The following is a 27163-nucleotide window of genomic DNA, read 5'->3' on the forward strand; positions in this document are numbered from 1 at the left end:
TTCTCTGCAGCCATGTGGTTGGTGAATAGCAGAGCTGTGGGTCAAACTCTGATCTGTCTTTTTTAAAAGCCCATACACTTTAACAGAAAACCAAGCTAGTCTCTCTTGAGGGAAGGATGTGAGGCAAGTAGGAGACCACCGTGGAGGAGGAGTGATGCTCCATGCAGGGAAATATCCCAGCTGTGGAGGAAGAACATGCCTTGACAGTGTAAGAGGCCAAGGATCCCTCTGAAGAAAAGACATCATTTACTAAAAATGTGAGCAATAATGACTATTGTTGAGAAAAAAGTGGATTAGCACAAAGTAACAAATTCAGGCAAGTAGACTGTAGACCTAGGCAAATCTGACTCTTTATGTCAGGGTTTTCTAGAAGTCGGGCTTCCCTGACCACAGCTCCATCCCACCTGTGCAATTACTATTATCCATTATATCAACTCATGCTTTTATACGACTTGGTCCTCAGCAGTAATATACATGAAATTATGGACTGATGTGTTAATTACACACATAGCACATGTCAAGGAACACTTTTAAATATCCGTCTGTGTACCCTCTAATGTCAATCATCTAATTTCCCATGTGTTGTATGCATTTTGTAATTTGTACACAGCTTTATGTAGAGCTGTAACTCAAAAATTCTACCTTGAAAAATGTTTTCACAAGAGAATAAAGGACCCAAGGAGAATAGAAAAAACAAAGCCCAGGGTCAACGATTTGGCCATATTTATCATATTCTACACAAAAGAGAGACTAAATCATGCAGGTACTGTGTTTTCATCATTATGAAAAGGTGTTCTAATTGTTTCTAAGAGCATGCCTCAAATTTTCCACTGAACTGAAGAAAGATGTAATTCTTGTGATCTCCTATTTCTCTTTACTCTAATTTCATGAGTAAAGCTCTAATTTCATGAGTTGAAAGGTGATGTCTTCTATTTCATTTTGGGTAAGAGTTCTGAGAAATAGGGAGTGGCCAATGAGTTGCTGTGCACCTGAGCAGGACTTGGTCAAAAGAGATGACACCATGAGTTGTAGTTCTAATGTCTTCACCTGTGGGAGTATAAAAAACAAACAAGCTGTTCTGGCTCACTGTGAACATCTCAGAGGGATTAGAGCAGTACTGGGCCCACATTGACGCCTTTATGTGTAGAATTGACGTTCCTTATTGAGATAATTTTTACCTTATGCAATGCTCTATACTACATATTTTACACACATACATATATATTACAACATTAAATTTCCCCCACAAACCTGTTGTGTACATATTATTATTATCTGTATTTTGCAGATTAGAAGACAGAGGCATAGAGAGGATGAGTAACTGATCAACTCTTACAGTAAGAGTCAGAACTGGTACCTGGACAAGATACCTGGACTGTCCCACAAAATTTGTATAATCATTTTACTTACAAAGATGCCAACCTCTAGATGTAATTAATTAATTTCCTGCGAGCCCTGAGATCTCAGTTAACACCTCCACATGCTCAATATGCAATGGGTCAATTTCACTTGAAGGCGACATTTCAATATCCTAGGAAAACACTTTGTATCATCCGTCTTCAGACATGCCTCTCCATTATTCCATCTGAGTTCTTTCTCCCCCTGCAGGAAGGGTAAGAACTTGTTACAACTGAGGAAAAGAAGAAAAGCTCAGTCCTTTCCTAGTTCATTCCAGAAACTTGATCAAAAAGGTCAAGTTCTGCTTTTGTTCAATGGTCTTCAGTGGAGATATGTAGGAACTCCACACAAGAAGGCGGTGGGCCTGGGGCCACCTTGCTGACTCCCAGAGACCAAGGAGAACAAATGTCTTTTGAACTTAGTTTACTTAATCTCACTCCATTCACTGCAATTAAGTTAACGTGCACCATGTTATTAGGACAGTCCTTCAAGTGGTACCAGCAAGCAGTGTGCATCGTCATTCCCATAGACAGAAGCAGCATTAGGAAAGCCATGTGCGGGAAGGTAATGACCGCTGGCATCTCTCTAATAGCAGACGTTGCAAGAGTACTATAGCTGAAGCAATTGCAAACATAAGACATCACATTTTTTAACATGGGCCTTGTAAATGGAGACATTGATCAGCCCTGAGGACAGTGTTCTCAGCAGTGGTTTTAGCACAAATGCAGAAATCTTTTCCTGGGACAGTATCTTACAGCGTTCCTAGATTCCAAACAATGACTTAATAAGAGTAGGGCATAATTCTGGCTATCCCTCTCAGTGGAAGTATGGATCAGGTCCAGAAATGTGCCACTGAATTTCGCTGCAAGGGAGGTTATGCTACTGAAACAACAGAAAGAGCCCATAAGAAGTGGTTTTTGTCTTTTAAAGGTAAAATCATGCTGAACTTACACTGTACTTTGATTAATATAGGTTTATATTTATTCCTGCTTTATATAAAGAAGTGTTCTCCAAAAGGTCTCAAATACCAAACTGGTTCATTTGTACCAGTCCTGGAGACAAAGAGGGCTGTTGAAAAGGTTTAGAGGAAACAATCAGAAAAATCTGAGAAGGTGTGCTCTGAATACATTTTAAAGGAGAAACATGGTTGCAAATTAGGCAGAGCATTGTGTGAGTTGCTTCTCAGGACATGTGTAACAATCCTGATGGGTCTTAAACACAGTTGTCTACAGGAGGCAGGCAGGTATCATCACTGAGTGAATCAGTAGGTAGGAGCAGAGTCGGTAGAGACCCCTGAACTATTGCCCCCTTCAACAGAAGTTGTGGCTACGCAGCTCTAATTGATCTCTTGTGGTAATGGAGACTCAGTGAGCCAATCAACACTTCCTGATTTTTTAAAATAAGACAGGAATGCAAATTTTTATGTGAACTATCCCAAGTTGAAAAGTTAACACCCAAAACCCAATATTATTAGTAACACTGTATATGCTAATCAGAACAAGTTTTTGACCCAGATACACCCCTTGTGACTGCAGTATATGTGTTTTTCCTCATATTATAGACACTTAAGTACAGGTCTTTCTACCCGGTGAGGCTGTCGGGAACACAGAGGAGTGACATTGCATCTAATTAAGTTTTTACATCCTCATCACTTATAAAAATGATTTCCACAAAATGTACACTAAAAAAAACTTGCTTCATGATAAAAGATATTAATGAGTTTCAGTAACAGGATTTTAAGGCACAGTGCTATTCACTCTGCACTGAGTCCTGACCAGGTCACTGTTATGTCCCTGTTGACAAGAAGACATCAACAGTAAAATTATTGCATTTCCAGATGATGGTAATATAGAAAGGTAGTAAGAAATTTGTGGATTAATTTTGTTGGAAGGTTGTATGATACCATTTAAGGGTCTCATTCAGTTTTCTAACCTAGAAGCTGACCCAGAGATTTAACATCTCTCAGCTTGAGGGCTTCCCACCACGATACCTGTTCCCCCCTCTGCACAATCTCTTTTATAGGACACCGTTGTTCATTCTCTGGCAGGTTTTACAGAAAGACTTTCCTGTAGGTGTTTTCAGGTTATGCTGCTTCACAGGAAGTGAAGGCAATAGTCAGGCCAGTGTTGAAACAAGAGAAAGTGAATTCAATGCAAGGGGAGCAGAAGAAACAACAAAGAGCACCTCAAAGATACATGACAAGGTACTTTAATTTGCTAAAGTATTTTGAGCAGCAGGAAATTCAGAGCTCAACTTTCTGGGAGAAAGAGGTGATGACATGGAGAACATTTGGTCGGAGGAAACCAGGGAGATACTAACATGAAAGGGGGACCTAGGTTCCTCCTGTGCCAATAGCCCTCCCTGGTTCCATTTGTTCCAAGTCCCAGGCCTGCGTTTACGTACTTCAGTCCCTCAGTGCCCTACCCCAAGTTGAGTTATAAAATCTATGGCCATTCTGCAGCCAGCGTATATTTTTCATCAGCAGAGACCAGAACCACTGAGAGAGCTCTGCCCTACACAGGCTGCCTGGAATTAGATTTGTTACAACAGGAACAGCAACGGTGCTCTCCCTGGGCGTGCATTGATTGGAAAATGATCAAAGATGCTCATTCTAGAAGTGGGCCATGTGCCGATCTGTGGGTTTCTTCATGTCCTAGATTCACAACCCTCTTGGCTCTGCTGGCTCCACCCACAGGGGCTGCTCTATATCTTCAGCTCCAAGTAGCAGGGAGACCAGCTGTCCCTGAGCCCCAGGACGACCAGCTGAGTCTGTTCTCACAGGAGCCACAGTACAGAGACTGGGTAAGACAATGAGCCCTAGAGCTGGGACGGGAGGGACAGCGATGGGGCAGCAACTGCAGGAGGGCTGAGCTCAAGTTAGTGACCAGGACACATGACAGATTTGGGGGAGGGGAGGGGAAGGGAAATAAGATCCAGAGTGACAAAGAGGGGCCTGCGGGGTGAGTGAGGAGGGAGTGTGTCACTACTGAGCCAGGTGGAGGGGATACTTCTCTTTTATTGTTACAGGAAACATGGTTCCAACACAGCAGGATTCTCGGCTTTGTCTCCTTCCGCTGTTGGGGATCCTGGGAATGGTGACCTCATTCCATGACCCACCGGCTGGTTTAACCAGGGCTCAGTAGTTTGAAACTCAGCACATAAATATGACCCACCATCCATGCGATAATGCAATGCAGGTGGTTAACCGTTATACGAAGAGGTGCAAAAATATAAACACTTTTCTCGACGCAATGTTTGCTTTTGTAGCTAACGTTTGTAACACCACAAATGTAACCTGCCCTATGACTGGCTACATGAATTGTCATAATAGCTCAGTTCAGGACGTAACAGACTGCAACCTCACCTCAGTACCACGGCCATATAGGAACTGCAGATGTGGACAGACCAGGGCACGGAAGTACTTCATTGTTGCCTGTAACAACAGTCAACCAGGGGACAATGCCGCCTATTCAGTGATTCCAGTTCACTTGGATTGGATCTTCTAAGCTCTGGGTCAGCGCTTTACGCCAAGCTCATCTGCCACGCTACACAGTCACAGCTATGGTCCCATCCCACAATCCACCCCAGATATCGGCATCAGTCATCATCGTGCAAGCCCCCAACCTCCTCTAAGCTTTGCTCAGCTGAAGCTCCTTGTTCTTCTTGAAATAAACTTCTTCACAAAATCATCTCAAAGACCATGTGTCTGTTTTTGCCTCTCTTCTGTCATTTAATCGCAATTGATTTACAGGTCTTTCCAACCACTTAATCTGAGATTTGTGGGATATAGAGAGAAGAAGATAAGAAGCTCCTTGTGTCATGAAGCAGCACAGAATTTTCACTCTCTCTCCTTTAAGCTGTGAGGCTGAGGCCTCAGTTGGTATCTGCCTCTTTGCTTCCCAACAGGTAAAGGCCCAGAGAATAATTACAAGGCAAATGTGATTGATTCTGTCTGATTAAGGAATCATAAATTTAAGTTAGAAGGGAACCTGGTTGTACAAGAAAGAAAGGAAAGGACAAAAAGAATGTCATCAATATCACGAGATCAAAAACAACTCACCCTCAGTGTTATTTTTTAAAAATTGGTGCATCAAATCTCCAAGTATGAGTAATTTTACTAAGGGTGACCCATGGTCCAAATCAAATGTGGAATAGAACAAATTGTCCAGAAGCAATGGGTACTATTCTAGTATTACGGGGAGATGAAGTGGGAATCTTTCCCAGCAAATTCTATGTCCTGGAGAAAGGAGTAGCCAGTCACCTGGGGGAAGAAGGGAAAGGAGGAGGACATGGAATTGGGTCTCATGAGGGGTGAGTCACTCTTGCCCATTCTGGCCTCCCCTACTGTCCCCAAGGGTGAAGTGTAGCTCCTGCACGCTCAGGTCAGGAAGGGGCACAGGCTCCAGGATTAGGGAATTGTAGACCCACAGAAAGAAGGGGTCAATAAAGACGAATCCCTTTCCCCACCTCCATCACAAGGCTGCACTCAAGAATCAGTGAGGAACTGGAAAGGAAAGCCCCTTGCAGGCTGTGGTCAGATGCAGCATTCAAGGGTGGTGATGGTGTGGGTTTTTTGGAGTGCGTGACTCAGAAGACAACTCAGGTAGCATGGCATCAAATCTGTACTTTTGTCCTTGGCCTTGGGAGTCCTCACCTCCCTGACCAGAGGTACTGTCTCCATCCCAATCACCACTCCACAATGGCTTAAGTCTTGCTCTTGTTAGTACTACAGACAGCAACTGCATTTGAGCATCTCCTTTGGAGAAGCTATTGCACATCCAGGTATGTCTTTTGAGCGAAGATATTGTACAGGAACTTTGGTTTTGGGAAATTGCGGTACTCGACAGAACCCATTGACTTTAGGTAAAATGAGTCATGGCATAATTATGTTCATCCTTCACATAGACACAGAACAGCAGGAGACATGGGACACAGCAAAGATGGAATCACATGTCCTGTGAAGGACATGGTCACTTCAGTCACCAGATCATATGCCTCCTCCCAGTCAGGGACCAGCATCTCCCACATCCAGTAGGACCAGAGCATTGATAATCATGAGCATTAATGATGGAGACTAATGAGATTCAAACCCTTCAGGGCTGTGGAGACCTCGGTCAAGAGGGGTTTCGAAATGAGGATCAAATGGACTGTTTAAGTAGTAGATTAAAGTGATTTGAGATTAATTTGGCTGCTGTGTAAAAAATGAATATTTCCTCACCTTTTCCCTGGGATGTAGCTTGTGATGGAATTCAAATCCAGACTCAATCTCTTTCTGATTTCTCTAAGGGATCCTGACGCTCACTCAACCCTTAAAACAACTATACATTCCTAAAATATGTGAATTTTCCATCTATACCTATTACATTCCATTTTGATCAGATTGCATTTGACTAAGAGGCATTGAAACATGGTCGTGAAAAAGTCCTGACTGATCAATAGTCCCAACATCCTATAAACAAAGTGGGAATAAAGGGTCAGTTGAATTGCCCTAAAGAAAGAAGCTCTGCACCCTCCTTTAGTCACTGTTCCCCTGTTCGCCCCCCATGTTCTCCATAAGTGCTTGTCGACTCTGCCATAAACCTCCTCTCATTCTTCGACACAGAACTTTTCCCCTTTTCCTAGCTGGAAGGAAGAGGTGGGTTGACTAACACATATAACTTATTCTGTTCAAGTGTGTTCTCTAATATCATATTTACATCATTACTTAAAGCTCCACAGTTGAAAGTATGAATATTTGGAGTTTAAATAAGTAGAACCTTAAGTCTTCCCTTTTATAACTCTGACCGAAAAAGTATTTCAAGTTTCTCCATGAGAACAGTCCATCATTACACATAATTCCCATTGCACCCAGTCCTAAATTGGATGCCTGGCAAACAAGTTTCTCATCTCTGTGCCTTGATCTGGTTTCTCTTTGGTCTCACCAGTGGCCCAAATGGAGGAAAGCAGTATACACTGAGACTCACAGACAGCTGTAGATCAAACACAGTCACTTCAGCAAACATCAAGCTCCTGCCACAACCTCAGAGCAGAGGGAGGCTTTGGGAGTGGGGAGATAAAGTCAAGATGGCTCTTACAGCTTCGGGGGTACTGAGAAAAGACTGAGAATCCCTGACAGCTTATGTTTGAAGGAGTCCTTCCTGTGGTTATGGATACTCACAGCAGAAGTAAAACCTGAGTCTCTTGTCTCCCTCTCTAATCCTGGAGAACAGACATTGTGCAAAGACCCTACACAGGTAGTTGGATGGTGAGCCATGATGAAAGCACATGAGAACTAGCGATTTCCCTGGACAAATTGCCTACAAGGAATCATTTCATGATATTATTTCACAGAACACAGTGCATGTCCGTATTTATGATTGTGGTGTTGGGCCATGACATGATCTCAACTAAGGCAATAGAATTCCCAGGGCAAGGAGCTGTGGGATTTAGTCCAGATCTTCCACTACCTGGCTGTGGAATTTGGGAATGCTGGGGTGCCAACATTCTTTTCTTCATCTACAAACGATGGGCTCATACAAAATGATCGTCCAGCTCAGATACTTTGCAGTTCTTTGAGTTCATAAGTAAGGAATGATTTTCTGGGTGCAGGTGTCTATGCTATTAAAGAGGTGTGCATGTGGTATTTGGGTCCATATTTGTCAATTGTTTGATGATTTAAATTGACTTTTTCTTATAAGATTCATGAATTTGATAGAAAAGGCATGACTAATTTAAACTAAATAATTGCATATGAATAGTTTATTATTACTTTAAGACTCCACAGTAAAATTTAAATATATTTACAGTAGGGAAGCTGTTTTGGTCTGACCCTCAAAACTGTCTTTGCATTTGAGTGAGATTGAAAACTAGCACAAAAACTTGAGGGGTTATTTCAGGAATACCCAGGAAAAAGAGAGTGAGACCACCTGGGTTAGTGGTCTTGTGGAAAACCTAAAGAGATCAGTCACTCACCAAGTAAAAATTTACCAGATATCCCTGGGACAGAAACGCTCTTTCTGTTTTCAACTGTGTTTAGCCAAATAGAAAAGAAAGAGGGCAAACAATCTTTTTCTGAAAAAGAAGCCACAGGTAAGCGGTATCCATAGAGCCCCACACTCAGGTCACTCAGTCTGTTTCACTGCGACATTTCAGAACAATCCCTAAGGACAAATAGCCAACCTTGTTTCACAATAAATTATATGATCAAACATAATAACAAACCCATAAGTAGCTCATTCTGCCAACATGCTTGTAGAGTACCACACGTGAAAAACTTTCTATGGCTCAATAGTTTCTATTACAATCACCTGCAGAAGTTTTCACACTGTGAATTCTTGCTCCATCCAGATGTACTGACACAGAATGTCTGGATGTGGAGCTCAGGATTCAGCACATCCAAAGCTTTCTTCACATGGTTCTGATATAACCTGTCTGCAGTCTGGCATTTGAGACCCACTTTTATCTGACCCTGACTTCAGAAGCCTATGATGGAAATTGGTAGCGTCTTGGTATTGGGGCAATTCCAAGGTGAGAGAAAGTGGAGGTATCATTGGCCTTGGGGCCCCAAGACAAGTCCAGCTACAAATACTTCTAATCAAGCACCTCTACCCAAGGATAGGCCTCTGTTAACTTCACCCAATTAGCACATGAGTGCACAGAACTGACCTACATGTCATAGAGATGTTTTCCCATTAAGTGAAGGGAGAAGTGGTTGAAGGAATTGGCTGAGACCCACTATGGGGAATAAAATGCATCAGCCTCATTGCTATATCAAATGTGCCCAGAATGGTACCTGATACTGAGCCGATGCTCAAATAAAGCTGTTGAACAAATGAAGAGAGATGGATTGTATTAAATTTTTTTTGTATAATAACTTAGCAGCTTAAAAGTAACATACGATTATTATCTCAAGTATTTGCGGGTTCAGGAATCTAGGCACACTTATCTGGGTCCTCTGCTCAGGGTCTCACAAGGCTGCAATCAAGGTATTAGCCAGGCTGCTTTCTCATCTAGAGGCTCCATTAAGGGAGAATCTCTTCCCAAGTTCATTCAGATTGTTGGCAGAATTTATTTCCTTGCCGCTGCATGACCAAAGGACCATTCTCTTGCTGGTTGTCAGGAGGGAACCACATTCAGCTATTAGAGGCTGTCAACAATGTCTTGTCTGTGACCCTTCTCCACAATCCCTCTTACAACGTGGCAGCTTAGTTGACAAAACCAGCAAATGTGAATCTTTCCTTCCCATTTGCTAAGACACAATCTTACATAAACAAACATGACCACAAGTGTGACATCCCATCACTTTTGCTCTATTCTATTGGCTAGAAGCAAATTGATAGTCCCACCCACACTCAAGGGAGGAGATTATACAAAGGTATAAATACTAGAAGGCAGAAATTGTTGGAGGTCACATAGCCACATAGCCAAGGAGCCAAAGAGCCAAGGGAAATGGAAAGTAGTTTCTCCAGGCCGAAGAGAGGTGCTGTCAAGTGGCTGGCAAGAGATAGGATGAAGGTGTAGCCACGTCTCCAAGCAGTGAATGATGTTTCACAAGGAGATTATCAGATTGAAGCTTTCATTCCTTCTGGAAGAGGAAGATGAGGTAAAGCTCCAGTTATCCATAAGTGGAGGAAGCCGTTGTTAAAGGTCTGCCATTAGGTGAATGGTGGACTGCAAAAACAGGTGAATTTTCAATCTTCTCTGTCTCCCTCTCTCTCTCTCCCCCCCTACCAGACAAAACACCCCTAAACTCAGTGACCCGTAACAACTGTGCATTATTTCTCACCATTCTGTGGGTTAGCTAGGCTCAGCAGAGAGGCTCGTTTGGCTTCATGTAGTCTCAGCTGGGCTTGCTACTGAATCTCTAGTTTAGGCTATAGAATTCAGGATGACATCACTCTCATGTCTAGTCCATCAGCTGGAAGGGCTGCAACACAGGGGCCTCCTCTCTTCATGGTCATTTGCCACGTAGGGCTTCTCCCCCAAACCTCCACCATGAACTCTACAGCAGAAATTTACTACGTTCAATTATTCTTGTTTAATTCACCCAACAGTTTCGACAAGTGTGTGTTATTACATACAGATTTCCCAAGTTTGAGTGTTCATGGCCCTGCAAACTGTCCATTGGGCTTAAAGTATCCAAGCTCTGGTGTGCTCCACTTGGCCAAGTAGTATGCATAAGGTCTCGTTACTTATAAGTAGTACAGCTCTGATTCTAACCAAAGTCCTTCACTTGGGAACTGAGTTTCGATTCCCGGCTTCCTGTCATCAACCTAAAGGAAAGCTGGGTGATGCAATGTGATTTGCTTAGAGCAGAATCTCACCAATTAGAGACAAAGGACCTAGGAGTATTCCCTTCCCATGGGGCCTGCAGCAACATCTCTACACCACAAGACGCCACTTACTGAGTCAATCTGGGAAAAGGGCACAGGGGTTGAGGAAGCTTGAAAACTCTTCCACATAAATTCTCTGGTGACTATTCCAACTAGCTTCTCCTCTTATCTTTTTTCCCATCTTGTGTATTTTCCCTCCTCTTTTTATTTTTCAACTCTCGTGATTCTTATTTTCTTCAGTTCCAACCTTTCTCTCTAGGTTGAATGAATCAAGGTTCACTCCTGACTCTGGCTTCTGAGATGTGGTGACTACCACATCCCAGCTAACTCAGCTCTCCCTCTTGTCCTGTGGTTCTCATTCCATCCTTCCTCATTTCAAGCTCATTCAGAAATCTCATTCATCTTCTGCTCCCTTATAGTCCTATCCGGCTCCTTGATAGGGCTTCATATCTTTTGAAAATGATCAAGACCATTCATTTTCCTGATCCTGATGTTCCCTTAATGGAGCCATTCTCCAACTTCATTCCTCCTCCTGATACAATACGGTTTAAACTAAAGATGGCAAACAAAAGAAAGAAGATGTTGCCATACTTATATCAGACAAAACAGATTTCAAGATAAAAAACACAATGAGAGACAAAGAAGGGAAGAATATACTGATAAAAGGGACATCCCACCAAAAGGACATAACACTTATGAATATATATGCACCTAACACAGGAGCACCAAAGTACATAAAGCAACTATTAACAGAACTAAAGAGAGAAATTAACAGCAACACAATAACAGTAGGGGACCTCAACACCCCCACTTACATCAATGGATAGACCATCTAGAAAGAAAGTCAAGAAGGGAATAGTGGAATCAAAAAAAAACTAGAGTCTTGTCCTGTGGCTGAATGGTTAAGTTTGCACCCTCCACTTTGGCAGCCCAGGGTTTTGCCAGTTCTAATCTTGGGCATGGACCTATCACTGCTCATCAAGCTATGCTGAGGTGGTGTCACACACAGCAGAACTACAAGGATCTGTTACTAGAATATACAAGTATGTACTAGGGGGCTTTGGGGAGAAGAAGGAAAAAAAAGATTGGCACAGATGATAGCTCAGGGCCAATTTTAAAAAAAGAAAGAGAGAGAGAGAGACAAGAAAGAAAGAAAAGAAAGAAAGAAAGAAAAGGAAGGAAGGAAGGAAGAGAAGGAAGGAAGGAAGGAAGGAAGGAAGAAAGGAAGAAAGAAAGAAAAATTAGACCAGATGGACTTAATAGATATACATAGAACATTCCATCCAAAATCAGCAGACCGCACATTCTTCTCAAGTGCACATGGAGCATTCTCAAAGATATACCATATGTTGGGAAACAAGGCAAGCCTCAATACATTTAAGAAGATTGAAATCATATCAAGCATCTTTTCCGACCCTAATGCTATGAAACTAGAAATCAATTACAAGAAAAAAGCTTGGAAAGACACAAACATGTGGAGACTAAACAACGTGCTACTGAACAACCATTGGGTCAGTGAAGAAATCAAAAGAGAAATCAAAAAACGTCTGGAGACAAACAAAAATGAAAATACACCATACCAACTCTTATGGGATGCAGTGAAAGAGGTTCTAAGAGAGAAATTCATAGCAAAACAGGCCCACCTCTACAAACAAGATAAATCTCAAGTAATCTTAAACTACACCTAACACAACTAGAAAAACAGGAACAAAGTCCAAAGTCAGTAGAAGGAGTGAAATGATAAAAATTAGAGCAGAAATAAATGAAATAGAAACCAAAAAAATCAGTAGAAAAACTCAATGAAACTAAGAGCTGGTTCTTTGAGAAGATAAACAAAATTGAAAAATTCAGCCAGACTCACTAAGAAAACAGAGACAAGGCTCAAATAAATAAAATTAGAAATGAAAGAGGAGAAATTACAATTGATACCACAGAAATACAAAAGCGTTATAAGAGAATACTATGAAAAACAATACACCAACAAATTGGATAACCTAGAAGAAATGCATAAATTCTTAGACTCATACAACCTCCCATAACTGAAGACAAAATAGAGAATACGAATAGAACAATCATAAGTAAAGAGATTGAAGCAGTAATCAAAAACCTCCCGAAAAATAAACGTCCAGGACCAGATGGCTTCTCTGGAGAATTCTACCAAACAGTCAAAGAAGATTTAATACCTATCCTTCTCAAACTATTCCAAAAAATTGAAGAAGATAGAATGCTTCCTAACACATTCTATGAGGCCAACACCACCCTGATCCCAAAACTAAACAAAGACAACAAAAAGAAGGAAAATTACAGGCCAATATCGTTGGTGAACATAGATGCAAAAATCCTCAACAAAATATTGGCAAACTGAATACAGTAATACATTAAAAGCACCACACACCATGATCAAGTAGGATTTATACCCGGGATTCAGGGATGGTTCAATACCCACAAATCAATCAATGTGATACACCACATTAACAAAATGAGGAATAAAAATCACGTGATATCTCAACAGACACAGAGAAGACATCTGACAAGGTCCAATATCCATTTATGATAAAAACTCTCAATAAAATGTGTATAGAAGGAAAGTACCTCAACACAATAAAGGCCATATGTGAAAAAACCACAACCAACAGCATACTCAAAGGGGAAAAACTGAACGCCATCCCTCTGAGAACAGGAACAGGACAAGAGGGCCCACGCCACTCTTATTCAACATGGTACTGGAGGTTTTGGCCAGACCAATTAGGCAAGAAAAAGAAACAAATGATATCAAAATCGGAAAGGAAGAAGTGAAACTCTTGCATTTTGCAGATGACATGATCCTATATATGGAAAACCCTAAAGAATCCATCAGAAAACTACTAGAAATAATCAACAACTACAGCAAAATTGCAGGGTACAAAATCAACTTACAAAAATCAGTCACATTTCTATACTCTAATAATGAACTAGCAGAAAGAGAACTCAAGAATCAATCCCATTTACAAATGCAACAGAAAGAATAAAATATCCAGGAATAAATTTAACCAAGAAGGTGAAAGACCTATACAATGAAAACTACAAGACATTATCGAAAGAAATCAGAGATGACATAAAGAAATGGAAAGATATTTCATGCACATGGATTGGAAGAATAAACATAAAATATTCATATTACCTAAAGCAATCTACAGATTCAGTGCACTCCCAATCAGGATGCCAATGACATTCTTCACAGAAATAGAACAAAGAATCCCAAAATTTATATGGAACAACAAAAGACACCAAATAGCAAAAGCAATCCTGAGAAAAAAGAACAAAGCTGGAGGCATCATAATCCCTGACTTCAAAATACACTACAAAGCTATGGTAATCAAAACAGCATGGTTCTGGCACAAAAACAGACATCTGGATCAATGGAACAGAATTGAAAGCCCAAAAATAAAACCACACATCTACGGACAGTAATCTTTGAAAAGGAGCCAAGAACATACAAAGGAGAAAGGAAATTCTCTTCAATAAATGGTGTTGGGAAAGCTGGACAGCCACATGCAAAAGAATGAAAGTAGACCGTTATTCATACACCATACACAAAAATTAACTCAAAATGGATTAAAGACTTGAAGGTAAGATCAGAAACCATAAAACTCCTAGAATAAAATATAGGCAGTACACTCTTTGACATCAGTTTTAGCAGCACCTTTTCAAATACCATGTCTATTCAGGAAAGGGAAACAAAAGAAAAAATAAACAAATGGGACTACATTAGACTAAAAGACCTTCTGCAAGGCAAAGGAACCACAAACAAAATGAAAAGACAATCCACTGACTGAAGGAAAACATTTTCAAATCATATATCTGACAAGAGGTTAATCTCCAAAATATGTAAAGAACTCATACAGATTGATAACAAAAAAATGAACACTCCAATCAATAATGGGCAGAGGATATGAATAGACATTTTTCCAAAGAAGATATACAGATGTCAAGGAGGTACATTAAAAGATGTTCAACATCACTAATCATTAGGGAAATGCAAATCAAAACAACACTAAGATATCACCTTGCACCCATTAAAATGGCTATAATCACAAAGACAAAAAATAGCAAATGTTGGAGAGGTCATGAAGAAAAGGGAACCCTTATACACTGCTGGTGTGAATGCAAACTGCTGCAGCCACTATGAAAGACAGTATGGAGATTTCTCAAAAAGTTAAGAATAAAAATAACATATTACCCAGCTATCCCACTACTGGGTATTTATCCAAAGAACTTGAAATTGACAACTCAAAGAGACTTATGCACCCCTATGTTCATTGCAGCACCATTCACAACATCCAAGACATGAAAGCAACCCAAGTGCCCGTTGACTGATGACCGGATAAAGAAGATGTGGTATATATAGACAATGGCATACTACTCAGCCATAAAGAAATGACAAAATCATTCCATTCACAACAGGGATGGACCTTGAGGGTATTATGTTAAGTGAAATAAGCCGGACAGAGAAAGGCAAATTGCATGATTTCACTCATATGCAGAAGATAACAAATACATGGATAAAGAGAACAGATTAGTGGTTACCAGAGAGGAAGGGGGTTATAGGGCAAAACATGCAAAGGGGCACATACATATGGTGATGGATAACAATTAGACTATTGGATCAGGGCTGGCCCTCTGGCATAGTGGTTAAGTTTGGCGCACTCTGCTTCGGTGGCCTGGGTTCATGGGTTCAAATCCCATGCCGAGACCTACACCACTCCTCAGCCGTGTTGTGGCAGTGACCCACATATAAAGTGGAGGAAGATTGGCACAGATGCTAATTCAGGACTAACTTTTCTTAAGCAAAAAAAGAGGAGGATTGGCCGCAGATTTTAGCTCAGGGCTAATCTTCCTCAACAGCAACAACAAAAAAGTTAGACGGTGGTGAGCACGATACAGTCTATACAGAATACCAATAAATAATAATGTACACCTGAAATTTCACGAAGCTGTAAACTGTTATGATTTCAATGAAATAATAAAAATTAAAAAACAAGTTTAAAAACAAGATTTACACAAAGATGTTTATGAGATTTCTTAAGAGCAATAAGCTTATAATTTGACAAAGTGAGGTGAAAACCCTCTGTCAAAACAAATTCACTTCAGTGGGGGATGAGGCATGTTTTAAAAATACTTTAACCAATCACAACAGGTGTCCAATATTAGTTGACTGGCATCCCTCTGATTTGTCCCATGTGCCTTAGCGCTATAAGCAGTCTCCTATCATTACTCAATCTGTCCATCAGCCAAGGACCACAACCTGGGCTGGCCAGATTCCTTCCAGGGAACTGAGTTTCCATTCTTGCTTCCCTGTCATTTCCTAAAGGAAACCTGAGTGATGGAATGTGAGTGGCTTAGAGCAGAGCCTCACCAATAGGAGAAAATAATGCAAGGAGTATTCCCTTCCCATGGGGCCTGCGGCAACATCTCTCCAGCAAAGGACACCACTTACTGAGTTAAGCTGGGCTGTTGGCTCTGAAATCTGGCAGAAAGTGAAAATAGTGACTAATTGTATAAAATGGGTAAAGGAAAATTCTGGAATACTATATACATTTTGTTCTGTGCTCACTTCAAGAAAAGTTTTAGAAGAATAAAATTGTAAGTAGGTCAAGTCAAGCAAGCAGATCATAAGTCTAGGGTTATTCTTGCTCTTCCTGTACTTTCACTTTTTCATCTGTAAAATACCAGCAGCCATATAGGCTGGCCCAGCTCTCCTCCCATAGGTTGATAAATGAGGGTCTTTGGTTAGAAGAGCAGGCATTTTTGTTTTTCCAGCAGTGAAGTATGCTGATACTCTAAACTGAAACAAAGAACAAGAACTTTAATGAAAAGAAGTGTCCAACCTGGTAATCATATGCATTTGAAACAGCTCATCAGAAAAGTCCACCACCACTGAGGGCAAAATGTCAAGAACAGTTAAGAGCTCTTAGGCTGTTGTCATGAGTGTGGAAAATAACTGAAATATTCCGCTATGAGAGAAAAGATAAATAAATGATGGCACATCTCTAGGATGGAAAACCATGTTGGCATTATAAATTACACTCTACGAGAAAGTTTATGGGAATAGGAAAGCATTCCCTTTATATTGTGAAGCAAAAAAAGTAGACCATAAGATGATGTATAATATCGATACTAAACCTCTAAATCTCAAGTTTGTGTGCCTGATGCATAATAAGCCAATCACTGAAACACCAATGCTTGGAGATGGAGAAAGATTTATTCAAATTGGCCCAAACAAGAAGGTGGGACGATAGGTTCTTTCAAGTCCATCTTAAGGAAAGAAGAAAGCAAGCAGTCTTTATAGAGCTAAGGGGCTTGGGGGGAGGAGTTTCAGAGAAATGAGGGGCAAGTCCATGTTTCTTTCCCTCCAGATAGGCTCTTAGGCAACCAGACTTCTGGGCATCAATGGTAGCTGGGGGCTGGTTATCTGGCGGTGGTAACTTCCTTAAAGGCATTCTTTTTCTTCTGAAAAACAAGCTCATAAATCCTTGTGACTCTTGAGTCACCTTTCAGGTTAAACAAGAAAACAGCAAATTAAAATTAACTTCTTTTGTCCATGTCGGCAGTGGGAAGAAGGTCGAAGTGGAATCATGTTCTTAATTAATATTTACAGTAACCCTCAGGTACTCAGATTCAATATTACACATTTTAGTTTTAAACATAACCAGAAAAAAATACTGGTTGGAAATTTATAAACATGAAGAGAATTTATCTCTGGTTGATGAGATTACAGCTGTGGTTTTGTGTGTGTGTGTGTGATTTTTTCCAGTTTTCTGACATTTGTGTATTGAATTTGTATTACTTCCGTAATAAGAAAAAATAAGAATGTTAATTAAAATTTTGGCTCCTTAAATCAGATATTCTGATGTCTTTTCCAGCCCCACAAGATCCCTCTTCTCACTGCAGTGGGGACCACACACTCACCTAGAATCTTTGATTCCTCCTCCAGGTGTATGATGCTGATAGAGGAATTTTTGGAAACCTAGGGTTTGCTCTGAGAATTCTTGACTGACTTTTATGGGATAATTCCACTTCTTTTCCCCTAGCACCCCTCAAGAAGAATGCTTCACTCTCTGCACAACTGGAATTACCTTTTTGTTGTCTTTCAGAGGGCTGCTTAGTAACACATAACATCCAGGGAAACTCTTCTTGCTATAAGAATATTTTTCTCCAAGATGAATCATCATGTACTTCTCCCTTGGTCTCCTGCCATTCGTTCTTAGGAAGGCAAAGCTTGGCATCAGAAAGAACATGTGAGTTTAGAATGAGGACAGATAGAGTATCATTAAAAGCCCTGACTTTTTTTTTAATATGTTAGAGCACACATTTTTTTATTTTCATTATTTTTTTTATTTTTCATTATAACAACTCTACCATTATTGCCACTTTTGCTATCTTTCCATAACCAATTTCTTAAGGGTAAGGACTTAACACATTTTTTAAAGAATACTTTTTTTTTTTTGAGGAAGATTAGCCCTGAGCTAACATCTGCTGCCAATCCTCCTCTTTTTTTGCTGAGGAAGATTGGCCCTGAGTTAACATCTGATGCCAATCCTCCTCTTTTTTTGCTGAGGAATATTGGCCCTGAGCTAACATCCGTGCCCATCTTCCTCTGCTTTATATGTGGGACGCCTACCACAGCATGGCTTGTCAAGTGGTGCCATGTCCCCACCCGGGATCTGAACCGGAGACCCCAGGGCCTCCAAAGCAGAACGTGTGAACTTAACCACTGCACCACCAGGCCAGCCCCAGCCCTGATATTTTTAAGCTGTGGTAAAACATGAAGAAAAGGCAAAATACCCAACAAGCATCACCTTTGACCAGCAATACTGCTGCTCTGCATGGTGGAAGGGAAGCCAGGTCTTCCCAGCACATTTACCTACACAGGTAACACTGTTAGCAGAGCAATCTTCAAAAGAGGGAAAAGATTACATTTGTGTGTACATACGTGAGTGCGTGTGTATGTATCCGTCACGGAGGTGGTATGTGAAATGGGTGGTGACTGTGTCTGTCTCTCTCCTATAGATGTCCCCGCATAAGAAACCCAAGAGTTAGGCAGAGAGAGAGAGAGATGCTCTCTCCTGGGAGCAAGGGAGAGGGGGTTTGCCGTCCTTGACTGACCTCTCTGTTGGTCCTGGAGATTCCAATTTAGCCCATGGGGACACAGTGCCCCCCTGTGGTCGGCATGGTTCTTCCTAACTTTCCCCAGTTCCAGCTCTCTTCCTAAATCTCCCATCGTTCTTTGTGATTCTAGAATAAGCTACATAGGGAGGGCCTGATACCATGGTCTGTGGCTCCTGCTCACTCTCAAGATCAGAGCTCAGAAGCTCAGAGGAGAGGTGGGGTGACTTCATAGAAGCTGAGCCACAAACTCCCTACATTTTGTCTCTGTTTCAGCCTTAGGACTCCTGTTTCTCTCTTCCTCTCATTCTCAAGGAATTTGTTTCCTCGACTTTAGGGACAGAAGCCCGAGATAGCTAAGAGAGGGTTCAGTGGGAAGGAGAATAAAACTAGAAGAACACACGATGAGAGACTTGTGGTTGCAGCTTGAAAATTCTGGAACTCACGAAGAGATGCTAAAGGGTGATTCTCTGAAGGCACACACAATGCAGTGGGGCTGTAGCAGGGGGGATGAAGGCTAAGCTTCCGAGAGCACTCCTCAAAGAGTTAAGGGAAGTGCCAGAGGGGGGATGTCACCTTTCTGGAGAGACTTTAGGGCCAACTGGAAAGGGAGAGTCAGTTCTGACCAGAGGCCAGGGGTGTGGTCAGGGTAAATGGTGCCCAGAGCAATGTAAGTTGTTTGCATCCTCTCTCCTCGCCAACATCAGAATTTCCCCCAAACTGGGTACATATATAGTAAAAGTAGAAAGCATTCTTTATTTGACATTCAACAAATCTGAAGCTAGCAACTTAGAACAAAACTGAAATAAAAACGAAATGATCTACAAGTGGTGTTTTTAAGCATCCCCACAGACTGGGCCTTGGAGGCGTAACCCCTGGCTGCACCCCTTTTGTGTCACCTTTGCTAGTGGCCAGGGACTCCTCCCTCAGGTCAGTTGGGGGATGTCAGGGCCCCTGGCTGGTTGGCACACTCACATATACCAACCCACTCCAATTCCAGCAGCTGTTCCTTGTGCTCCATCAGACCAGAGCCAGGAGCCAGGGACTGTTTCCTATAGTGAGAGAGGCAAGACATGGGGATCTGCCTTCAGGGGAGGGCTGAGCTGGCAGGAATTGTCTCTGGAGCTCTTAGGCTTTTGTTCCTCGGTGTGTCTGGATCCCATGTTGGTCTCTGACTGACCACGTCCTTCCCTGCTCTGGGATAGTCCCTAACTCTGGTTTCTCTTTGGTGTTGTTCCCCATCTCCCTTTCTTCTCAAATTATCATTATAGAACCGTAATATCCAACCAAATCTCAGCTTGTGAGCAGTGGAAAGGTAGGGGAGCTCCAAAGTGTTACTTCAGAGAACGATCTATTGGCGGCAAAATATGAAAAGGTGGCTCCAGGTGGGAGGGCTGTTGGAGGTCCCATTATCTCAGGCGGCGGGCGGGGGGGGGGGGGGGGTTCTATTTAAATATATGAAAAATACATGTGTAGGCGTGGATACTGAGGGGTGAGGGAGGCGCAAAAGGGCTGAGGAGACTTGAAAATTCTTCCACATAGATTCTCTTGTGATTCCAACTAGCTTTCCCTCTTATCTTTTTTCCATCCTGCATATCTCCCATCCTAATTTTATTTTTATTTTTCAACTCTGGTGATTCTAATTTTCTTCATTTGCAAACTATCTCTCAAGGTTGAGTAAATCAAGGTTCACTCCTGAATATGGCTTCTAGTCACTACACCCCAGCTAACTCAGCTCTCCCTCCTGTCCAGTGGTTCTCATTCCATCCTTCCTCATTTCAAGATCATTCAGAAATCACGTTCATCTTCTGCTCCCTTACAGCCCTCTCTCAGTCCTTGCTGGTGATTCATATCTTCTAAAAATGATCAAGATTTTTCCTTTTCCTGACCCTGATGTTCCCTTGATGGAGCCATTCTCTAGCTTTATCCCACTTCTTGATATTATAGGCCTCAAGCTGAAAACGGTCTTGGTCTTGGTGTAAGGATCTTGGGGAAGGGATTGGAAATAGTCACGGGAAGAAAAGAAAGCTTTAATGACTGAAAGCAGAGGCAGCTGAAGAGGACCCTAAGGGCTCCTGGGATGGGAGGGCACAAAAAGTGCATGACTCACTCTTGCTTGAAATCTCCCAACTCTGTGCATTACATTAAATGCTGATAGCATCGGTGACTCAGAAATATATGAAGAGCCCTGGAATCTAATGTACTTCTCCTCAAGCCTCCTTTCTATAGTCACACAAACCCTCTGTACCAGGAACAGCTCTCTAATGTCTACATAATCTTCTCCATACCAGTTGATCGCTTGCAAACTCCTGTATTGTTACAGTCTAGATTTTCACATAACTTACGTTCTTCTGACAGCTTTGGATGTCAAATGTTTCTTAAGTAATTATAGTTATTAGATAGTTTTTTAAAAATTAATTTCAATTTGAAGGTATTTCACACTGTTAAAGCCATGGCAACTGGTATTGTCAGTACAATTTTGAATCAATATTTAGATTTGGGAATAAATTGTGAATTTTACATATCATGGTCTACCATTGGAATGGGGTTGCATGTGTTAAATTAATATGATCACAGGAAATATTATTGATTATTTTAACTTTATCATATGAAGTGCTATGACTTATATTGAAATTTTTACCACTTCTTAAAGCTCTATCTAGATACATAAAGTATTTAAAGAGTGGCAAATTTCATACATGCTGTCCAAACCTACAAATATATCAATTTAAGACTAAAATTGTTGAATATTGCAAAATACGCCTCAGCTGCCCTGTACAACTGTTGGCGATATTGTGCTAATTTGTGAGTACCTTCAGAAATGTGCACTGGAACATGAAGGGAAAGAAGGAAATAGATGCTTGGCATCATGATCATAATGTTAAAATGCATCGCAGTCATGCTATCTGAGAGGAAGAATTTAACGTTAGTCTTTTCTTTACCAATCTGCCCCTGCTGCCAGATCCTCCCAGCACTTGGAAGCTTTGTCTGTCTCTAGTCCTGATAGAGGCACAATCTACAAGCAGTCTCGTCATTCAGACATAGTCATCTTTTAAGGATCTTGGGCAAGAGATGTGGAGAAGTGTTTCCCTTGCACTAGATCCAGGGCAGTCATGAAAGCAAAGATTTAGCATCATGGGTTGCACCAGATCCCAAGGGACAGAGGGACCTCTGTATTTTCTAGTAAATTTATTATTTCATATGTTCTGGCTCCAAGGGTAGCTCTGGCTGTATCTTCGGCACTTAGGCAAAATCAGGTACATAGTCATGGTGGGTTCCTAGTAAGTATCTGAACAAATATTTTTGGAGTGACTGGAATGAGTGCCTGAAAAAGATGTGTTGCTGGGTCCTTGGATGTCCTAGAGTTGGCGAATTTTAAGAAGAGTTTCATTAGGGTACAGATAAGGGAGAGACAGCTTCACGGCAGGAGAAGTTTAGAACTGTTGGCCACAAAGAGACTAGTTTGGAAAGGTTCTCTAAACGTAGCAGACAAACTCTTGAGTTGGCTTTGCATGGACATAAGGAAGGTAGTTTCTACTTGAGCCATGAAGGCTGGGCCCAGAGTTCAGACTGAAAGAAGCCTGCTTCTTCAGAGATCAGGGGATAAATAGCTGTGGCCTGCAACGGGGACTGGCAGTACGTGTGAACTTTGAGATGAACCAGAGCAGGCTTCAAAGCCCCATGAGACTGTGCCAAGCTGAGCTGTGTGGAGTGAGCTAGTGTCTATGAATTTTCTCTAATGCTATCAAGTATGTACTGTGAAAAGTCATTGTCACGTGGTAAAATAGTATGTGTTCTTTCCATAAGTGCCCATCAGAGGAAACGAGGAGACCCATACCGAGGAGGCAGAGGGATAGAACAGGATCTCAGGCTACACTTTTTAGGGAAAAGGACTTTGTCCTTTAAATTCATATCACAACAAGTTAACCAACTGACCGCAAAGCTGGCTAAGGAGTTCTCAGTGTGGACATGTCCTTGAGCTCTGCTCTGACGATGCCACTTCCTCCTACTCCTGCTCTCCCTGTCCATCCAGAGGCTTAAGGGGAGAAGTTCTAGAGAACAGACTTGGTGAATTTCAAGGGCTAGCAGGAAAGGGTCATTTTTATAGACTTGCACTTTTCCAGAAATTTTAAGGATCTGTTGAAAAAAGTCAGACTGTATTTCTTATCTATAGCTCCTGCCAAGAAAATAGAGTCTGTAGTGTGGAAATCTTAACTGTCTAAGGCCTGAAAGCAAACTTAGATTGTAAACTGCCTTCTGGGCACACTGATATGCATCTACATAGTTTAGGGGAAAAGTCCTCCATTCGAAGAGCCTGTGGCTCCTTGCTTAGGGGGAGAAAGAAATTTGGCTGAAGCTTTAGCAAGCTGTCAGAAAATGATTACTGGGATATAAAGAGACAATTCACAACAGAGATTTAGGACTAATGACGTGAACATTGGGGAGATATCACTAGTAGTGATATGCATGTTAAAACACTAGGACACAATTTCTCCTAATAAAATAGCAAGGTTGCAGTGAAACCTATATTCTATGCATAGCAGATGGCATTGTAAATAGGTGTAAACCTTTTGGAAGGCAGTTTGCAACATGTCAAGAGCCAAAAGGATATTCATGTCCTTTGATCCATTGAAGCCAATATTGTTATTCTGTAAACATTTACAGAGTCCCTTCCATATGACAAATAACATTCTAAGCCGAGGCATCAGAGATTGAGGCTGTAGATTGTGCCCTTCAGGAACTGACAGTCTGCTGGGGGAAAACATACCTATAATTGGATAATAACAATACAAAAGTGAGAAGGGAAGTGGCCTCACTGCAGGTCTGTGTTGAGTGTAGCAGGGGACAGGATAGGTTTCCTGCAGGAGATGACACCAAACTGAATCTGGAAGGATCAAATAATTCTAGGGGATAATTTCCATAGAAGACGAAGTGGGGAGGGATGTTCCAGGCAGAGCCAGAATAAGACCTGGAGGTGGCTGTGCATGGCTGGAGGATAGGCCTGGAAGAGATTTCAGGAAGTTATTCAGCCATTCTCTAGGCTCACTTTCGAAAACTTTACACACATTTAGTTTCTTTCCCTTGACTCTGGTTTTCATTTTCTGCCCAGAGGCACATATTCATCCCTTCGCTTCCCTGGGACAGACATAGGCAAATCCTGCCACCTTGGCCACAGACTCCGCTGTGGTAGCAACTGGCAACCATGAGCTGTGCTCCCCGGGTTCCTTTAGCAGCAGGCAGGACTTCATGACCCCTGAGCTCCTAAGAGGAAGCAGAGATGACTCCCTGGGTAGGAAAGACTGGCAGCTGGAGCCACAGGGCACAGAACAGACAGCACTCCATGGTCCTTTTCTTTTTCCGTAGCATCTCCATCTGGCAAGGGGCCCCTGGTGCCTTGGGGTGGAGGCTGGCTTGTTGCTCAGGCTGGGTTGCATTTGGCCAAAGGACTTATGCTTTCTAGTTAGTGTGTTCCTCCTTAGCCACTGCCCTTCTGGATAAAACAGTACAAGAGGACCCCTTCTTCATATGATCTGTGGCAAAAAAGAGGCTCAAGGAGTCAAGACAATTATTTGGGGAGCCCAGCAGTTGGAGCTGCCTTCCATTTCCTTCTCTTCACCCTGCAGGCCATGTGTGGGTCTGATTTCCCCAAGGACCACTGGGCTCCTGCTGTGCAGCCTCCCCACACATTGCTTGAGGTCTATTGGAGTGTCAGGACTCAAAGTCTCAACTTTCATCCCTGGAAGATAATGGGGCAGTACCCGTTACTCAGCCCCACTGCCTCCAGTCCCTCCCTACTACTGGGGGCTATACAATACACTTGGAGCAGAGAGCCTCAACACCCATCCAGCCACAGACCCCCAACTCTAACCCCATGCGATCCTCAGCCCAGGGCCTAGCAAAGGGGGCCACGTGCACAGGACCACGACTCTGAATGTGAGGATTCTCACTGGAGGGGTAGAGAGAGCTGTGGTGACCCTTCTGTGGTCCCAGGGAGAAGAGTGGGTAAGGGGCCAAGTGAGGTAGTTATAAATCAGGTGAAGTGAGCGAAGAGAGAGATGCTTTCTTAGTTTGCAGCATGAAGCAGGTTTCTAATGGTGGAGACTTGGTTTTTATTTAATTTGAAGGGCTCACCATTATTCTAGGCTGCTTCTCACTTAGGAGCTCTCTGACTTTGGGCAGGTCATTGAAACTTCCCGAGACAGCTCCTTCCATCTCAGTTCCTGGAAGGAATCTAGACACAAGAAATATGATTAGGACTGTGCTGGGCCAGGGCAGAGGGATGGGAATAAAGGAAGGAGAAGCTCTGGAGAAGAAAAGGTAGGAGGAGGGTCAAGTAGAAGAGGGTGTGACCCAGTGAGTTTTCGAGACAGTGCAAAAGAGAGTGTAGAAAAAGTCAGGTGGAGGGTGGAGACAATTTGCAATACTGCATTTCTGGACTGGGAGGCGGGAAAGATAGGTGTCTCAGGAAGGGACTGATCCCCACTTCATGTCTTTCACAGAAAACGTGGTTCTGACATGGGCCATCCTCCAGTTCTGCTACTAGATCAAACTATTTTCTCCAGGCCCTGGGCTTGTACAGCGCCCTCACGACTACCTGAGGCCCAGGATCCTGCATGGGTCCCGTCAGCACGGCCACGTGACGACGCAGCGCAGGGGAATGGTCTCCAGGGGCTGCCAGCGCTCCAATACCTTCATTCCCCAGAGCCTAGGAAGGATAAATGACACATACAGCGCCACACCTCCGTGGTCTGAGAATCCTGCAGTGGACAACTGACACTTGAGCCTCTGAAAACTCGAGATCATCCAGGGCATGGTATCCCCGGGTCCTGGCTCCCTGACTGTCCTCACAGGTCTAGGATCTGTTCCCAGAGCATCTGCGTGGCCTTTGCAGAACCAGGTGGTTCATCTGGACGGTAGGACTCCAAGGCCACGAGGCCCTACAGGCGGTCTGGTGACCCCAGCGCCCTAACTGGATTGCCTTCTGTGGTCTCCCCCTCATTCGACTTCTTCCCGGAATCTCCACCCCTCACTGACCCCAGCCCGCCAGCTCTCTCAGGGTGCCTCATGTGGCAGGGGGTGGGAGTGAGGAGACATGGGTGGACCACGGGAGAAGAGCTGCTCTCTCTCCTCCAGCGCAACTGCCCTTCCTGCCAGACGAGTGCAGGGGCCCCTGAGACTTCCTAGGCTGACTTGGCTCTTTTCCAGCTTTCCCTTAGTTCGCCTTTCACCTGAGCAATCTTCGCTGCGTGCGCAGTGCGGGGTGTGGGCGTGTGGGATCGGCCAGCCTTGATCCCACCCTAGGTTGATGCTCTCTGAATCGCGGAGCCAATTTATTCACTAGCTGCTCCAGTAAAACTCCCAGAGTCGCCGATCCTGATCCAGGTTGGATGCGTCTTTCTCTGGCGGCCCCGCCCTCTTCTTCCGGGGAGGGGCGGCCCCCTCACTGGCCGGCAGGGGGCGCGATGCTGCTGGCTCCTCGCAAGCCCAGAGGGCGCCAGATCTTTCCCTCTCGGCTCTACTTAGCAAGGCTGAGACCGGCTTTATCTTTTAAAAGCCTTTTCGAGCCCTAAGGAAAACAACAAAGAAATAGACCCATAAGATTTAAGTATCTCAAAGCAGAATTAGGTCTGAAAGCACAAGATTTTTACCCTTTCGTAGCAAACTCCCCCAAGCTGTGTTTCATTCTACCTGTTACCTTGGGAGAGTCGCACTCCTTTCCAAAAACAGAACGGGAGCAACAGACAGGTCTAATGAGCTTCCACTGTGTGCCATGAGCCTCCAACAGTGGAGTGAAGACAGAGGAGAACGAGGGGAGGAGTGAGAGAGTCTCGGCAGAGCTCGTAACTTTTCTGCTCCAAGAGCAAAGGTTCTCCGTGAGGAGATGATAGATAGATAGATAGATAGATAGATAGATAGATAGATAGATAGATAGATAATGATAGTACGTGCATATCGTAAAAGTGTAAACTCAGACATTAGGGAGGGGTATACAATATACAGGAAAAGATATCTTCCTCTAATCTTTGTCTTTCAGATGCCAGTTTCATTTATAAAAGCAACAAGTATTCATTTGCATTGTATCCTAACACAGTCTATACATAATATCCAAGCCTGTAAACATATATAAGCTTATGGGTATGTAAAAAGGTTTGTGTGTGTTTGTGTGAATCACCTCCATTTTACCTCACATATAGTAGCATCCTATGCACAGTGTTCTCCACCTTATTTTTTCATTACTAACAATATATTTTGACAAAGGATGTACCACACTGTGGGCCGCCCAGTGGCATAGTGGTGAAGTTCGCCCA

At 42.7% G+C, this 27163-nt stretch overlaps 1 long non-coding RNA gene and 1 pseudogene across 4 annotated transcripts in view; one reads left to right on the plus strand and one right to left on the minus strand.

Moving 5' to 3' along the window:
• Nucleotides 1-27163, minus strand: part of LOC139077394 (uncharacterized) — a 42042-nt gene that overhangs the window by 13473 nt on the left and 1406 nt on the right. Inside the window, exons 2-5 of one of the 4 annotated variants that reach the window (XR_011529902.1) lie at nt 26084-26421; nt 24987-25560; nt 17825-24591; nt 16932-17198 (exon numbers count right to left, since the gene is read on the minus strand). This is a non-coding gene — a long non-coding RNA (uncharacterized lncRNA). Of the gene's footprint in view, nt 1-16931; nt 17240-17824; nt 24592-24986; nt 25561-26083; nt 26422-27163 lie in introns of those variants that run through there. The other 3 variants (XR_011529899.1, XR_011529898.1, XR_011529904.1) reach the window with 3 other exon arrangements.
• Nucleotides 4431-5075, plus strand: LOC139082857 (non-secretory ribonuclease-like; annotated as a pseudogene).

This window comes from Equus przewalskii, chromosome 1 (assembly GCF_037783145.1).
Source record: "Equus przewalskii isolate Varuska chromosome 1, EquPr2, whole genome shotgun sequence".
Classification (NCBI taxonomy): Eukaryota; Metazoa; Chordata; class Mammalia; order Perissodactyla; family Equidae; genus Equus; species Equus przewalskii.